Source organism: Ictidomys tridecemlineatus, unplaced genomic scaffold, assembly GCF_052094955.1.
Source record: "Ictidomys tridecemlineatus isolate mIctTri1 unplaced genomic scaffold, mIctTri1.hap1 Scaffold_82, whole genome shotgun sequence".
In the NCBI taxonomy this organism is placed as follows: Eukaryota; Metazoa; Chordata; class Mammalia; order Rodentia; family Sciuridae; genus Ictidomys; species Ictidomys tridecemlineatus.
The window spans coordinates 36,301-54,379 of NW_027526077.1; the positions used below are offsets into that span (position 1 = coordinate 36,301).

General features: G+C 43.6%; 1 long non-coding RNA gene across 2 annotated transcripts in view; it reads left to right on the forward strand.

The window, feature by feature from the left end:
• Window positions 1–3,578: 3,578 nt before the first annotated feature.
• The window catches only part of LOC144374682 (uncharacterized), a 28,145-nt gene continuing 13,644 nt past the window's right edge, over window positions 3,579–18,079 (forward strand). For both annotated transcript variants that reach the window (XR_013434021.1, XR_013434022.1), the window contains exons 1-2: window positions 3,579–3,696; window positions 7,619–7,707. This is a non-coding gene — a long non-coding RNA (uncharacterized LOC144374682). The remainder of the gene's footprint in view (window positions 3,697–7,618; window positions 7,708–18,079) is intronic.

Consider the following 18,079-nt stretch of genomic DNA (forward strand, 5'->3'; position numbering starts at 1 on the left):
GATTGAAGCAAGGTCATGCAGCAGATAAATGACAGGCTAGGACCAAGCCCTCTGTTGTCTCCTTGCCCTCTTCTAAATCTGTCATTCTCTGCCGATGGCTTAAGGATCCAGCCTCCAGATGTGGGGGTCTGTGGAACTGCTGGAGGAACCTGATGACCAAGGCAGTCTGCAAGGGCAGCAGGTCATCTGCTGAGCACCGGGGGCCAAGGAAAAGGCTGCCCACACCTCTCCCCTGCCAGTCTGTCAAGGCTCCTCCTGACCTTCCACTGGTGTGCCAGCCGAGGGATCTGCTGCGAGTGCGCCAGCGCTGGAAGACCCTGCTGAGTCACTTGTGCAGATCACTCAGTGCACCCGCTTCTCAGCTCTGAGTCATGAATGGATTTCATCACTTCTTTTCCTCTGATGGCCTGCACCTTGCCAGTGGCCATGTGTGCTGGACGCGTATTACTTCAGAAGAAATTTTCTTTATCAAACCGCTACCATTTCTCCTTCCACAGTAATAGCAGCAGGTGCAACCACAGAACAGTAGCAGTAATAGCTAGTACTGTGGCTGTTGGCTGTGCTAAGGAAGCATTTGCAAATAAACAAGGAATTCGACAGGAAAGATACCCTCACAGCCCCATTTTATAGATGGGAAAACAGGCTAGGAACTGTTAGGCCATTTGTCATTTAGTAACTGTAAAAAAAACCTGAAAATTCTGGTTGATACATGTCTTATTTTAAGCTAGTTTCAAAATTGGCTAATGTGTCAGGTTACTAAATTATCTTTAGCAATATCTGAGGTAAATTGTTAAGTAGCAGATGTTAAATTTTATAATTATATTTATATACAAAATCAAATGTGGAACGTTTATTCTTAAATAGATTCGTCCTTGGAGCTGTTTGTGTGATCTCTTTGCGTACTGCATCTTTTAGGTCTGTCCCTGCTGCCCTTGTCAGGAACTCCCTCTTTGCTGCCAGTGGTGCTGCGTCGCAGGCGTGTGCCACAGCTGGCTTGTCGGGTCTCACGTGGGCAACTTCAGGTTGCTTCCATTTCTTGACTAAGGCTGTTGTGAGCATGCATTTGCAGACCTTCATGTGGATACCTCTTTTCGTTTCTTTGGGATGAATACCTAAGTGTGGGTTGCTCTGCCATGTGGAGATGTTTCTTAAACTTAGTAAGAAATTGCCATAAGTTTTTCAAAATAGTAACACTGTTTTACATACCTTCTAGCATTATGTGCTTACATACATTTCAGGTCCCCACTACGATCAGGGGCTGATTGTTTCCTAAGCTGTCCCAGTGAATGCTTGGGGGTTTCTCATTGTCCCACCTTTTCGTGTGTTATCGACCATTTGTATATTTTTTCCTGAAGCATCTATTTAAGTATCTTACCCACTCGCCTCCCCTTTTTTTCTTTTTCTTCTTCTTGGTTCTTTTGTTTTGTTTTGTTTTGGTTTTGTAGTTGTGGGAATTGAACCCACGTGTGCTATACCACTGAACCACATCCCCGGTCTTGTTTGTTTTTAAACTTTGAGTATCTCACTAAGTTGCTGGGGCTGGCCTCAAACTTGCAACCCCCCTGCCTCAGCTTCCTGAGTCACTGGGATTAACAGACGTGCCCTATGTCTAGCAATATGTTACCCATTTCTTGTTGAATTATCTGTCCTTTTGCTGAGTTCTTTATCTGTTGTATATACAATTCCTTGGTCAGATACGTGCTACAAATAATTTTTCCTGTTCTGTGGTTTGTCTATTTTCCTAATAATATCTTGGATGAATAGAAACATGATTTTGAGAAAGCCAGATTTTTGAAATTTTTGCTTTCTCTGCCCAAAGGTCACTAAAATATTCTTTTATGCTTTCTTCTAGAGTCTTTTTGACTTGATGGTTTGTTTAGGTCTACTGTGTGTGTCAGATTAATTTTTTGATGGAGTGAAATGGGGTTGGAGTTTATTTATTCTTTATAAATATATACTCATTCCATCAATGTTTGTTAAACAGACGTTCTTTTCCTCGTTGAATTGACATAGTGTGGACTCCAGAGCTAGGTCCCTAAGGTCCTGTCCCAAACCAGCCGTGTGTTTTATGACCCTTATGAGTGTCCAAATTTCCTCAGGCCTCGGTTTCCTTCTTTATAAAAAGGTCATTACTACTAGTGCCTTCTTTTGATAGTTTTGGATTTGAATAGATTTATCCATGTAAGTGCTTATTAGAAAAATGGCCAGTATATAATAAGCCCCCAGTAAACATTAGCTGGCATTAATAAGTCACCCTCACATGTTTCCATTGTTCCCTTACTTACAGCCTGCCTGGCAACATGGACTTTATCACAGACCCTCCTAGCACTATGCCTGGGATTTTCACAGTGTCATATAAAGCTGTTACAAGGCCTGTTGTTTCATAACGGGGCCTGTTGTTTGATATGGCTGTGTCATTGTAGTAAAGCATAAGAAGTAAAATCAAGAATCAATAAATGGGATGGATTCTAAAAAGCTTCTTCTCAGCAAAGGAAGCAGAGTTTTTCTCTCTCATTAGCCATTTACTGGTATTTGTAAAGCATCCATTTATTCAACATGTACTTACTGAACACTATCAGTTTTCCATTACTGTGACAAAATACTTAAGATAACCAACTTAAAAGAAGAAAATGTCTATTGGTCACTTAGCCCTCTTGCATTGGGCCTGGGGTGGCAAAGGCAGTCTGTTCACTTCATGGCAGCCTGGAAGTGAAGACAAACAGAAAGGGGCCAAGGTCCCAATATCCCCTTCAAGTGCATATCAGTGACCTGAGTACTTCCCACTAGGACTCACCTTTAAAGGTGCTTATGGGCTGGGGACTAGGCCTTCGGCACATAGGCCTTTGGGAAACCCTTATCTAGACCATCAGCAAGCACTGAATGCCAGGATCCAGGGCTAAGCAGCAAACGTGACTCATGAAGGCAAAGAGCTGCTCTCACAGACAACAGATAAAAGACAAGGCATGACAGACTCATCACTGCTGCGGAGGAAGCAAGCAGGTGCAGAGGAGTGGCAGGGTCCTTGGGTAGCAGGGAGAGCCTCTCTGAATAGGTGTAGCTATGCCCCCTGGGTGGAAAAGGAGACCCCTTGTGGGAAGAAGTTCAGGAAGGAAGTGCAGAGATGGTTCCACCTCGAAGGTATTAAAGACTTGTGCTTTTATAGTTAAACTAAGTTCTACTTATATGTGGGTATATAATATGGGTCAAAATTATGTTTCTACTGTATATATATGTACACACACACACATATTCGGCAAGACTTTTGAATTAGTGTAAAACTAGTGGATTAGTGAACATCTGGCTTTGGGTTTGTTGAAGGTAGGGCCTTCACTGCCCATTCACTAAGTATGGTGTCCATCGGGGGCATTTCAGACTTCAGCCTCCTACTGATGCTGTTCCCATGCTGTGGCTGGGGACACGGAGGGTGCACAGCCCCTGCCTGAGGCAACAATGCCTATGCCTCTTTACAGGTGCCCTGTGGAGGTGTGTCCAGATAGCCATTGGTCCATGAGGCAGTGACTCTCTTCTGTTGTCAAAAAGAGTAGCATAGGTTTTACAGCAAACAATTGTTTATTTTTAGATCTAAGCTGGAACCTGAGCAAAGTACAAAGACAAGAGAATCCACATCCTCTGAGAAAGTTTCACAGAATCCTTCAAAAGACTCTGAAGAAACACTTGCCACTGAAGAGCATCCAGGTATGAGTTAAAGTTCAAGCCTTGCCCTGCATTCCTTCCTCATGGCACTAGGCAGAGTGCAGAGGACAGAAGCGGCAGCCCAGCCCCTGTCAGCTGCGTGTGTGGTTGCTGGAGCCAAGGCCGGCGGGAGGTGGCCGTGGTTTTGTCTGTCCACAGTTGGCTGAAAAGAGCCATCCAGTCACCTGGGAGCTGGGGTCCAGATGAAAGGGCCTGCTTGAGCTGTACACTGCCCGGGGATTGGGCTCTGCTGAAGGGCCGAGGGAGGCAGTGCTACCCTCCAGGAAAAACCCTGTGCTCTCAGCACCGTCCTGCCAGTCCTGCCAGGGTGAGCGTGTAATCTCAGTGGCTTTTGTAGCTAGTCAAGCCAGCAGGACAAGGTGCAAGAGTGAGTTTATGTGCTGCCTGTCGCTGTGGATACTAGGTACCCCATAACTTTTTAGACTTTATATCCTGTTGTCATGGACATCTTCATTCTGTGTGTACCCAATGCAGAGGACACCTGTTAGTGCACGTAGCACAGAGATATCCACACTACGTGTCTCGCAGGCAGGGGTGCTGGGGCCAGGAGAATCTGGGCACCTTTGCTTCCTCTGTTGTGGTCTGTCGTGGGGTGTGGGGCTCAGGCCCGCGTGCTCACAGGCATGGTTGTCACCCTCACAGAAGCCCCCTGCAGGTACATTCCACGAGCCTTCCTTACTTTGGAGAGGAATCAGTTGCCTCTGCAGGGTAGGAAATAAGTGGTTAGAGTGAAAAAATGCTGCATTTCATGGTTAAAGTCCATGTAGGCACGAGGCCATCTCCTGTCTAACCCAGCTCTCTTGGCCTTTAGGAGAGCACTGTCTGGCATGTTGGAGACAGAGGGCATATGAAGAGTGCCCCTTTGAAGGTGTCTGGAGCCCAGCTCCAGCACTGACAGCACTCAGATATCAGTTCACCCATTTTTAAAATGGGGATGATAGTACCCACCTTTCAGGGATGTGGGGAGATTAGTGGTAGTCACTGGGGCTAAAATCTTTCATGCTTCAAAGGACCTCATCAAAAAAGTGAAGACAACGCGCAGAATGGGAAGAAGTGTTTGCAAATTATATATCTGATAAGGTGCTTGTATCTAGAATATAGAAAGAACTCTTTACAACTCAGTACTACAAAAACAAACTAGTTAAAAATCAGCAAAAGATCTTAAGTTTCTTAAAAGAAATTTCAAATGGCCAGTAAGCACATGAAGAGGTGCTCCGCATCCTTAGTAATCAGGGAAATGCAAATGACAGTCCCAGTAAAGAACCAGCTCACACCTGCTAGGACTATGGGAGAGTGCAAGAGCAGGTAGCATCAGATGTCCCCAAGGGTGCAGAGAAGCAGTGCTGGGCAGAAGACTGTTTTTTGTGGCAAAATTAGGCTTTGAGTTGAAGCACGGTAAGAAGCCACTGGTGGGTTTGAAGCTAGAGCATGATGTGGTCTGGGTTAGTTCCTAAAATCCCTGATACTGCTGTGAGGGGTTAGCACAGAGGCAAACAGATGGGCCAGGAATCTTGCAACAGCCCAGGCACAAGGTAGTGTGGGCCTTTGGGGAGGCCATGGTAAAGGGGTGAGAGAAGCACTTGCTGCATTTCGGAGCCTGAGCTTATCTGGTAAGTGGAACATGAGATGTGAAGGATAAGAACAACCGGGGGTGAACAGCCTGCAGGCTTGGGGTTGGAGCAATAGGTAGATGGTGGACGGGGAATGGTGGCCTTGCTGCCTGAGGTGAGCACAGCTAGAGGTGGGGTTTGGCACTAAAGCTCAGGAGAGTGGGAAGGAATCAATACAGTGGCCTGCACTCCTTCTAAGATGCCCTTTGGATGTACACAGTATGTGTTGGAGTGAGCAGGGAGAGCTTAGAGCTGGGGTGGGGGAGGGGGGTTCCTGAGAAATAGGCAGTTTGCAGCCATTGGCCTGGATGCATCCGAGAGAAAGAATGGATGAGGAGAACCCAAAAGTAACGGGAGTTAACTGTGGGCTGGGCTAAAGCACAGAAGGCCTTGAACACTAGACCAAGCATCTGAACTCGACACCACTTTGGGTGCGGCATGCAGTGAGCTACAGGGTTCAGGACAAGGCTTCAGATGGCCATGGAATCAAAAGTGCTATAAAGACCTAGACTGCTTGGTTCAGACATGAACAAGGTTTATTTTTTTTGTTTTAAAAAATTGAAATGGGCACCGTAATGAAAACAGACAGGAGACAGCAAGCTCTTAGGGGTGGAGTAGGATGGATGGAAAGTGCAACTCCCCTGCCCAAAGGATGTCATCCCAATGAAATGGTAGCTTGGTTTGTAAGGATGCGTTCAGCCAGGCCTTATAAATATATTTTTCCTGTGATGACAGTTGTGGTGAAAACAGTTTTCCTGCACTGTTGTGGTGGAAGTGGAGGATTTTTGTGAAGATTTCTTTCCAGTGACAACCACATCTTTCATGCCTGGTCTGCTGTCTCCAGCCTGCTGCTGTCATGAGTCCTTTTCATGTCAGAAGACCCTGGATTTGTGCTCATCTCTTAGGACTGAGATCAACTACAGGAAATTTACTGAGGTTGAGGAAGAAAGGGAAAAGAAATGGTATTGTCTTTTGAATTGATGGCAAGCTCAGAGGTACTGCTGAGATTCACACAGGCACATTTGGAGGCAGAGACCTTTTTACAGTCCTCCTGGAGGAGTAGCCCCTGCCCTTTCACTGCTGTCCTCAAGCCCTGGGTACAACCCATGCAGATCTCTCCAGCATTGTGCTGAAAGCAGGCCTTTCTAGGAGCCTGCCTTCTCAATAAACTTCATCAAGGAGCCGTCACTTGACCAACCATGATCAAAAAGTTCTCTAGATTAAACTCTGTACACCCTCCTGTTCAGCAGTTCTGTGGCCAGGCACCCGTCTTGCAGAAACACTCCACAGGGGCATACAGTATTAGACTAGTGAACACTGACCTAACTGAAGGTTTACCAGTGGAGTTACAGTGACCTAAACTGTATCTGGTCAGACACCTATGCCTACAGCTACTCAGGAGGTTGAGGTAGGAGGATCTCAAGTAGGAGGCCAGCCTGGGAAATTTAGTGAGACCCTATCTCAAAATAAAAAGGGATAGGGGTGTAGCTGAGTGGTAGATCATTTGCCTAGCATGTGAAATGCTCTGGATTCCATCTCCAGTACTGCAAAAACAAACAACAACCAAAACAAAACCAAAGAAAACCTTGTATCCTTACAATGGAATATTAAGCAGCAGTTTAAAGAATGAAGTCAAGCTATTTGAACTGATGCAAAATGATCTCCAAGGTAGATTGATAAATCTGAAAAGCAAGTTTGAGGACAGTATGATATCATTGATATCTGTGAAGAATGAGCCACTGCACTCACAAGACTGTATTATTTCTGGGTGTGGGAGATATACAAGGAATTGCATATCTATATGTGAATATGCTTAAATAAAGTCAAGGAGGCTACATCAAAGCAGTGACTCTCAAGAAAAGGAATGAGATTGGGGAACAGAATTTCATATATATTTTTTATTTTCCCAGTGAAAGCATTCATATGTTGAATAACCTTTTAAAAGTGGAGGGAGGATGTTAGCATGAGAGTGTGTTGTAAAATGAAATGTACTAAAAAAAACTGGTTCTGAAGAATGTCCATTTAGTCTGTAGCCACTGTTGAATTCAGTGCAATATTGCAACTGTCCCTATCTTCCCCACCCTCACACATACACATGCACACATCCACACAATTTAAGGCCTAAATATTGCTGCATATTGACCAATGGATAAATAGAGACAGAGCTGCAAAATAACATTCAGTCTCTTGTTTGTAACACATCTGTATCCTCAGTGACACTATGCTAACATGACTATTTGGCCTTCTATTTTCTTTTTCTTTGTGGTTGTTATTTTGTTTTGTTTTTTTAACAGAAAAGATTTTGACCAAAGCACAGCCTGAATTAGGAACCTGGAGAGATGGCAAAGGTGAAGATGAATTATCCCCAGAAGAAATACAAATGGTAATGCCATTCTCTGCCTCATTATTTATTTTTAATGAGTTATCCTAAGACCATTTCATTGAGTAGTAGCCATCTTAAATGCCCTTCCCTGATATTTGTACCAAAGTTTTAAAAATATAAATATATATTTTATGCATTCCCACTTGATTTCCTAATTCCTGATATGCTTTACATGTGTTTTAAATTTGCAATAGCATAATTGAAAAAGAAATTGCCTTGGGATAACTTTACTAATAATAGATGTTATTTCACCAGCATTAAAATCATCTTTAGATTAAATGGGTCTTTTGTAATTGCCACAATGGTACTTTGTAATTGTTGGAGTGACTGATGCTATGGTAATGAGGGGAAAGCTAAGTAGCACCTCATTGCTGAGATCACCTCCGTGTGGTTACCATTCCCTGTGGCTGGCTGCTCTCCTTTGTCATCTCTGGGTGGGTTTAGAAGAACACTAAGAGGTTGGGCCAGTGCTCTGCAGCTCATCCTCAGCACTGTCTGCCTGTGGCTCCTCCCCCTGTGCTACCAGCTGCTTCCTGGAGTTGCCCTGATGTCATAGTGTCCTTGTCCAGCTTGGAGAACACAGTTCCCACACAGCATGCTCCAGTAGCAGGGTCTGCCAGTCAGAGCCCCTTCATGATTTCTGAGCTTTCTAGTGTTTATTTTCCTCTTAGTGCTCTTGATAGTGGCATGAAGAGGTGGTGGGGTGTCACCTTCTCCTCCTGCTTTTGGCAAAAATTCGGAAGGGTCTTCCCAAAGTGCCCTAACAAATAGGGAGTGAGTCTAGATTTCTAGTCTCTGTGCAGAGGAGCAGTGCAGCCAAAGCCTGTCCAGAGAGGACAGCCTGGCCTCCACCCAGCCTGGACCCCCACAGGTTGCTTCACCTGAAGGCCCTTTTCTCTCACTCCTGTCATGTCTGAGGTCTCCGAGGTTATCTCTTCAGAGAGCCTCCCTGACCAGCCTCCCTGGCCTGGCTCCCAGCCCCACCCCAGTGCTCTACTTTATTTCTCTTCCTCTCCACATGCAGGTGCCACGCAGGCAGCATCTTGGGAATCATTTGTTGGCAGATAAGTGACTCTATTGAGCACAGTGTAAAAGCCATGGTCTGTTCTAACAGGTAAAACAGGATCCTCAGTAGTAACTACTGGCATGCTGTCTTCTCATGTAAAGTGATTATTCATATCTGTGAATGCCCATCTGCCAGGCCTTTCACACATTGTCTCGTTCAGTCTTCACTATGATCAATGAAGTAGGAATGGCCACTATAATACAGATAAAGAAAAGGAGGCACGAGAGCTCCTGACCCCTGCCCAGGGTCACGGGCCAGCAGAGCACCAGAGCCAAGCTCTGGGCCGTAAGTTTCACCTCCAAACCCGGCACATTCTGTACTGTGTCCCTGGTGGGTTCTGTGGCCTAGGTGCGTGGGGCCGCACATGGCTAGCACAGCAGAGTGCCGTGGGTGGCTTCCAGAGGAATCCATACAGCCCCTGGAGCCCCCAACATGCTGAGACCCAGGGGATGGCCAGTCTGTGTCTGCCTCTTGAACACTTGAACCTCAGTTGTTTGGAGCACCTTTCATACAGGTGTGGAATGACACACTCTTATCCACCTCACCTTGGAAGAATGAAACTGATCCCAGTGATCGTTAACGGTGACCTTCCCAGGGCTTGCCTGAGCTACTTTCTTTGCAGTTATAAGCAGGCTGTTTTTGACCTGTACAGACAGAAATAATTGTGAGCTAAGAAAGTAGCCCAGACGCCTTGAGGCCATGAGACTCCCATCTTCCTCTCCAGCAACACTCCAGGTCCAGAGTCTACCCTCTGACTTTCTTTACATGCCTAACTCACTGCATCCAGTAGGACACATGCCTTGGGAGCCTTGTGGCATGCAAGGTGTAGAGGTGGCTAGAGACTACTGCAGTGAGGACTCACTGAGGCAGCACATGCATCCAGGCTGGCATGGGGGCTCCAGGGAGCAGCACTGAAGGGAGAGAATGGAGACAGGTACCTTAGTGATTGTGGGGCACGAGAGAGAAAAGAGGAGCCTGAGCTTTCTCACATAGACAATCAGGAGAAAGGGGACACAGACAGTGGGCCGACAGGAAGATGTTCCCTTCTTATAGATAAACGATGGCAAAGTTTCTTAAAATCTCGTAGTTTTTCATCAATTTACATAAAATGATTTAATTAGTGGAAAGGATGAGATGTGTTCCTCCAGACATCATGCTCTTACCACACCCCTTTCCTGGAGACAAAGGTGTGCAGCCCTGGCTCTTCATTAAGAAAGAACACATTGTTCGGGTGGCTGTAAATTCTGGGCTGGACTGTCTTTGCATACACCGCTGTTTTTTGTGAAGGAAAGAGCCAGGTACACATAGTTGTCTGTGAGAGGACTTTGCATTGGCCCCGTAGGCAGCAGTGAGCAACATGGGTGGGAAAGCCCCCGGGGGTGTGCTGCGTCTAGCAGTGTGGAAGGATACAAGGAAGGCTGGCAGCGAGGCCATCTGCCCTCACCTGATGCCACAGTCCCACAGAGACAAAAGAACATGGGCTCTGATGACAGGGTCTGTTAGGAATCCCCCCCTGTCACTTGCAATCTTGTAATATGGGGAAGAAAATCAGCCTTCAGCCCAATCAGAGTGGATACCCCATAGCATCGTGGCAAGTGCAGGGTGCAGTGGCACCTGGAGGAGCCTGTGGCAGGAGCGGGCACTGAGTCTCGGCTCAGCACACACCCACCTCACATCAGATACACGTGGGAAGGCAGAGGCATGTTACTCAGGCTCCGCGTGTGCCACACACCCAGGGCAGCACGGCCCTTCCTCCCTTGTGACTGGGAGTTCCTCCTTCCACTCCTTCCTGTCCTGAGTCATCAACTAAACACATGGCCTGGGACCCTTCCCACTAGCTCTGAGTATTTCAGTGTGGTGGCATCAGTGACTAAAGCCACTGGGACTTGGTAATGTTTTTGTCACTATGAGTGGTTAGGCAGTGCTCCTGAGATAGGCTAAGGTCTAGGTAATGTCTGTCTCATTGGGACTCATAGCGAAGTACCATTTTTTACAGTGTGACTAACTCAAATCCTATCAAAAAACTTAACTCTGAAAATGAAGAGAAAGCCATACCCTACTGTTGGTTTCTAAATTGGAAAGCGGTGCAGCAAACTGGTCATAATTCATAGTCACTCTTTCAGAGTTTTTCCTCAGGGTAAAAGAATGAATTAAACCCAATACTATATTAAAATAATTCATTATTTCACTCAGAGGAGCAATGGTTACATGTTGCAGAATGGTTTGTATGATTTGCATTGTGCATTTTCATTTCTGCCTCTTGATACAGGTATACAAGAGCTTGTTAGTTAGCAGGTATTCTGTGGTCAGGCTGAGTGGAACCAAATTGTTTTCTAATGTTATATCAAGAAGTCCTCCTCTTGTCATTTAACTCATGCAAAACCACCTACATTTATTTATATATTTCTTGGGAATGTTTAAGACAAGTGACCTCTGTCTCTTGGATCTACATGAGAAGTGTCCCTAGTGAGTGTTGCCTGTGTTGTCCCATGAAATCCCAGGCAGCCAGCTGGCAGGGCTTGCCATGCATGGCCAGGCTCTGTTCATGCATCAGGGACATAGGAGTTGTACAGCTCACAGACCCCAGGCCAGCTCTAGGCTCAGAGGGGCACCAAGTGAGCATTAAGGAGAGGGTTGCAGAGTGGGACATGTTGAAGGGCTTGTCATAGAGAAACATCCTGGCTGTGAGCCTCTGAGCTGAGGGGCCAGACAGCCATCTAGGAGGCCCAGCATCCTCACTTGGCTATTCTTGCTCTTTTCCATGCAGATTCTTCTCAAGCCTCATTTTATACCCAAAGCCTTTGAAGAAGAGATTTATATTTTTAAAACTATAGTGACAAGGATTAGATTAGAAAAGGATTTCTATAATGATATATCCACAGTGTGGAGCTGGGGATTTGAAGCCAGATTAGAACCCCTTCAGCAGAGCCCTGCTGAGAGGGCTGCCCGACCCTGAGCGAAACGCAGTGGCTGTCACAGTGCCAGGTGCTGCTGTGTGCACATGGTCCAGGTGAATTTATGTAGCCACATGAGAGAGAGGGTATTGCTAGCCCTGTCTTACAGAGAGCCTAGGCCATCTGCGCAAGGTCGCCTAGCTCCCTAGACCCTGAAGCAGAATGCTGCCTCACTACTTAGAAGGCAGAGGTGGGAAGGGGGTCTGGCTGGAGGAAAGCACGTTTGACTAGGAGACCTGACAGTCTGGAGCAGGCAGACCCTGGCAGGAGCCAGAACAGCAGCTGCCACTGTCTCCTGTTGGAGGGCCTTACTTGTCCCCACAACCCATTTAGGACTCTCGTGCTTCTTTTATTTACTTTCATACTGAAGTAAGTATTCCTGAGACTGTAGCCAAATTTGTCTTCTGGGGCATATACACAGCCTGCCCGTGGTGCTGACTGGGCCTTTCATTCAGCACTGCACTGGCGAAGTCCCCACTTGTGTCGAGAGAGGACGTGGCCACATGCTCGAAGAGGGACAGTAGAAGAGGGTGTATGTGTGCGTGTTTCCCAGTGCCTGAGTGAAAGGGCCATAGCAGCCTCTAGAACTTGACCAGACAGGTGGAGGGGCTTTGAAGTATCTAGCCCCTCACCGTGCACGTCTAGAATCTGCCTCCCGTGGTCATGCTTCCTGAGAGCTTACGGTGTGCCGTGCACTGTGGTAAACTACTCACTTTGGTTTAACTTGGGTTAAATTGATAATCATAACTTGAACTGTTATGGAGGCAGTATTATTGAGAAGGAAGAAGCCAAACAACAAAGTAGGATACCCAGAGACTTGCAGTTTATGAAGAAGAAAAAATCAAGTTTAACTCAGAGATTTAAAAGTCCAAGACAACAGCTGTGGTGGTACACCCCTGTAATCCCAGCGACTCAGAAGGCCGATGCAGAAGTATTACAAATTTGTGGACAGCCTGAGCAACTTAGCCAGATGCTGTCTCAAAATAAAAATAAATAAAAAGGGCTAGGGATGTAGCTCAGGGGAAAAGCCCTCTAAGTTCTAGCTTCTATACCTAAACAAACAAACAAATAAATAAATGTATGATAAACATTCTGGGCAACACAGCCCTATTGACAAAAGAAGAGTTGGGAGGTAATATTTTGGTTTGGATTCACATTGGATAACATTTTGGCCAAGACAGGATAATTCGTTTTTTGAAGTTAGAGGCTTAGGTTACTATGGTAGTGGGTTTAGATCCACAGGGACAATTGGGTTGTCTTTTGTTAACTCACCAGTGTTCCTGCCTATCACCTCATTCTGTCATGTTTCATAGGAAAGAAAGCTGGAATCCAATTTTTCAGATTTTTTCCTTGGGTGATTTCAGGATATATTGTTCTAACAGGAGGCCCTTTCATGGAGTTCAGAAGGCTCAGTACTTACTTCTCCCTGGGGCAGCTACAGTCTTGAGTTCTCTCTGCTGTCTTCCCTGCTGGGCGCTCTAATTTTTACTCTGACTATCTTCTAGACTAACATTTTCTTCCAGCAGTCCTATAGGCATCTACTCTTATAATTTCTTGTACTGAATCCCATTCTACAAAAAATTCCTAACTGGCAATGTTCTTGAATCCTGAGACTAAAGCATCTTCCATGTGAACATGATATGAATAATGACTGAGAAAGAGATACTGTGTGTGTGTGTGTGTATGTGTGTGTGTGTGTGTGTGTGTGTGTGTGTGTGTGTGTGTGTGTTGGAGAGTAAATCAAACCAGTAAAAGACGTAGAAAAGAAATGACCAGAAACTTAAGGGGAAAAAAGGAGCAGATCCTGTAAAGCAAGGCAAATGAGTCAAACTGTGAGGCCAGAGATAATTTTTTTCAAGTAAAGGGACAAAATAGAGAAAAGGAGAATGTACATTGAATGAAAGGTATAATATTTATCATGGTGAATGACAACTTACAGGGGTTCAGTAGTAGTGTAATGATATTCCTACACATTTAACTCCAGATGCAACTACAATGATGTTACCAGAACAGTGGCCTAACATCCCAGTGGTGGGCTGGTTAGATGATCCACATTCCTGGAATTTGGTTATGACAAAGAACCAGAGTTGTCAAAATCCCTGAGTTTATAGAGGGAACCCCCAAAACTTTCTCTGACATATAAAGCAAGTTTTTATGTGGTCTTGAGAAAAGGCATTTGACAAATTTACTAGTGGCATACCAGGCTTTTAGCAGGAGACAATATCTTGAATAACTGTGCAAGGCAACATCACCCACTTATAGGTGATTAAATTTATGTTAATCTGCATAATTCTGTAAGATCTCTTTTTTTTTTTAAAGAGGGAGAGAGATATAATTTTTTAGTATTTATTTTTTAGTTTTTGGCAGACACAACATCTTTGTATGTGGCGATGAGGATTGAACCCAGGCTGCACACATGCCAGGCAAGTGCACTACCACTTGAGCCACATCCCCACCCCAAGATCTATCTTTTGTGGCATAGTTACATAGTTAAATGGAGAGATGACATATTTCTAATTTTTCAAATTTGATCTCTGAAATATTATTTTGATTTTGTAATTATTAAATGGAGGGGCTAATATAGAAACTTTCACTTGGAAGTTCATACCTAACTGCCCTTACTCCATAGATCCAAGAGCTAAAGTGAGTTTGCTTCCCATTGTTGAATGTAGTGTTTGCATCCACAGACCTCTTAGCTAATCATAGGTGTGTTTACAAACCCCCTCAGTCTACTGCAAGAGTGACTCTTACTCCTTCTGCCTTATAACATAGAGCTATTACTTTCTCAGGACCACACACCCACTCTCAGGACCATACTGACACCATCCTGCCATGGGAACTATGGGAAGTTGTGTTAAGCTCCAAATTAGTCTAATCATCTGTGAAGAATCTATTTGCCATATTCTATACACAGCTACAAGAGATAATGACTTTCACTGGAATTCAAAGAATAAGACTTAAATGTCCTTATTGTGGTAGTGTGTTGGGGATATTCTTGAGGCTATCTGTCCTACCTTTAATTGAGGATCTCTTGTCGGTGAAGTGACTCAATTCTTGGAACTGAGTAAGTTGTGATTCTCTACTGTATTGATAAGTTAAGACTGCTCACAAAAAAAAGTTTCTTGCTTTTTTAAAAAATATGATAGTCCAAATATGTAGGAATATCATAATTAATTAACTGCTAGTAGTTATATCTGTGGGTAGAGCTATTTTGGTTAGTGCTATAGTCATGCTGCCTATTCTGATAATCACCTATAGGTGTCCCTGAAAATTGGGAAATCACTGAGCCCATTTTGAAGGAATGATCTCTAAGTATCATTACTGCCCTGAAATATATTAAGCTTTTCGAAGATGTTGGCTCTTTCCTTTCAAGTAAATTTCTCAATGTACTGCTGAAAAGAGTGTTCTCTGGGCATATCCAAGGGTGGGTAAGTGGGTAACTACAATAAGAAATATATATTAGTCTTGGACCCTAGTTTCTGAGACAGAGCTCCTAATACCCTCATAGATAGAGTCACTAGAAGAATCTTTTGTTCTAATAGTTGGTCTTGGCCCTTGTTCCTGGCACATAACTCCTCAAATCCTTGGCATCACCGAAGTGTTTTCTTTTTGTATGCTATTGAGATGACTAAGAGCCAAAGGCTCCTGGATAGCTATATGGGAGGCTAGTTGTCAGGGGAGGTAACCAGGTGATCAGAATTGGCAGTTTCTCTCTTACCTCTCTGTATCCTCCAGGGGAGGGCACAAGGCTGAAGGCTGAGTTCATCAACATCACTTGATGACTTAATCAATTATTTCACATAAGGAAGCCTCCATAGAAATGCCCAACTATTGAGTTGGGGGAGCCTCTGGATTGCTGAATATTCAAGGTGCCTTGAGGGTGTGCACTGAGAGAAGGCATGGGAGCTCTGCTCTTCTCCCATATCTTGCCCTTTGAGTCTTCCATCCAGCTGAACATCTATGTTATTTGTGAGACCCTTTATAATAAACAATTAAACAGAAGAAAAGTGTTTACCTGAGTTCTATAAGCCATAGGAGGGCATTGTGGGTAACCCTGACTTATAAGCATGTGTCACATCCTGGCCTGGTGACTGGCATCTGAAGTAGGGTGGTTTGTGGGACCAAGGCCCTCACTTGTAAGACTAATGCTAACTTCAACCACATTGAGGTAAATGGTACCCTGACAGTGCACACTGAGAATTGTTTGGTTTCTCAAATTTGCTGAAGTTTGAAAAACTGTGAGGATAGAAAGCCCCCAAATTTAGTGCCCAGAGATAAGGTCTTCTACAGGGAGTGAGAATTTAATTTTTAAGTGTATATTTTTTCTTCAGTCTACATGATAAACTCACTCCAGATTTCTATTTCCCCAAGTCTTTAAATCCCTTTATCTATAATATACCAAAGATGTTCTGAAATTCAACTTCATTCAATTTGTATACATACGTGCATAGAACAAATAATAAGACATACATGAAAATTATAACATAGAAATTTCAGGACAAAGTGTGCAAAAGGGAGAATGGGGAACTGGGATCAGAAAAGCTTTGGTTATAATTATGATTCTAACCAATTTCTGAAAATAATAGACATATCTGAAACAAAGGCAGTAACTTTGTTGGATCTTGATGGTGTGAACACAAATGTTTGTTTATTCTTTGACTTTTCTGTGTTTTCGAAATATTTCATATTAAAATATTTTACCATCTTAAACAATCAATGAATCTAACAGTTATAACTAAATATGCTCATAATACAGATCATATTACAAAATTTGCTGAAATTTGAAAAAGTCATTTTAAAAATAAATACCCTTGCAAAGATTGTTTTTTTAAAAAAAGGTGATTTGCCACTGAGTATAGCTCAGTGATACAGCATTTGAGTAAAATGATGAGACCCTGAGTTTGATTTCCACCAAAACAAACACACACACATACACACACACACACACACACACACACACACACACACACACACAGAAACACAAATTTCTAGGAAGACAAAAACAAAGGGAAATGAAAACAAATAAATAAATTTGTTTCTCAATTAATTATTTATGAATAGATCCTAATTATGTGGGTTTTTTTGATGACTAGTTAGGCCAGCCTGATAATTTTAATCAGCTCTTTCTGGAAACCTGCAGATTCCTGAGCTTCCTTCTTCCTAATGTATACTAAAAGTAGGGAGGGGAAGAAGCACAAGAATGGAAAAATTATAGTCTACCATTAAAGTTATCTCAATAATTAACACTGAGCACATATGTTTTGTTTAACACTTTTCACTTGCAAAGGGTTTCTCAAAGCGTGAGTTCTATGTCAGAAAGTCACCTCTACCTTGATCATCTTACAATGGCAGCTGTGATTAGTATTGTCCTTTTCAGTGGTTGCAATAGAGTGAAATGAGAGGAGCTACTGAAGTGAAAAATGCTACCTATCCTGATTCGGGTTCATATATTTTATGGGATTTTTTGTATCTTTAATTCAGAAAGAGTTTAAACCAAGAATCATCAAAGAGGAGAAAGGCCCAGCTCTTAATAATCACTTATATTATTAATAATAATAGAATAATAACTGATCAGGCAAATCAGCTAGATGGAGATACCTAGGTAGTAGAGTGAGGTTTGGACTCAGATGCGCTGAGTTCATACAGTATGACAGTAATTTGAAAAGGGGACATTTAGGAATGCCTGAGTAAATACATTCTCTCCACAAACTGAACCACTGGGCTCCACCCACTTTCCCCTACCAAGTTCCCTAAGGGAAGGAATGGACCAAGACAACCTGGGTGATGGTCCTAAAGCTTTGGAAGTTCAAAGGACTTTAACGAGGCCTGTTTTTATTTAACCCTCTCATTCACATGCAATGTAGAACTTCATCATTAGGTGCAGACGCCAAGGCCTAACAGGCTGGATACAGTTCCAAGGTCTCACAGGCAGGTGATAGAGCCTGGCCTCCAGTACCTCTCTTTGACACTTCATAGATTCTTCATTCTTTTTCTCTACATGTTCTCTTGATCTTAACCTTATAATTCCAGGGAGCAAGGGAGAAAATCTAAGGTAATCCCCTCTTGTAATTTTTTTTATCAATTTCATAATTCATTAGAAATGACCTCTAGTAATGGTTGTTTCATTACCATAAAACTAATGAAGTTTGTCTGCTTTGACTAAAGTAGCTGATTGTGGAAGATGTTAACCACACATGTATCCATACCAAAAGCTCTCATTTTGTATAGAAAAAGGTCAGATCAATACCAGTCTCTCTTAATATATAGCCAGATTTTTTTTCTTTTAGGAGTAAAGCACTAAGTAGAGTGGGGAAGGCTTTTTTATACAAAGTTATATGACATTTTCTGCTTT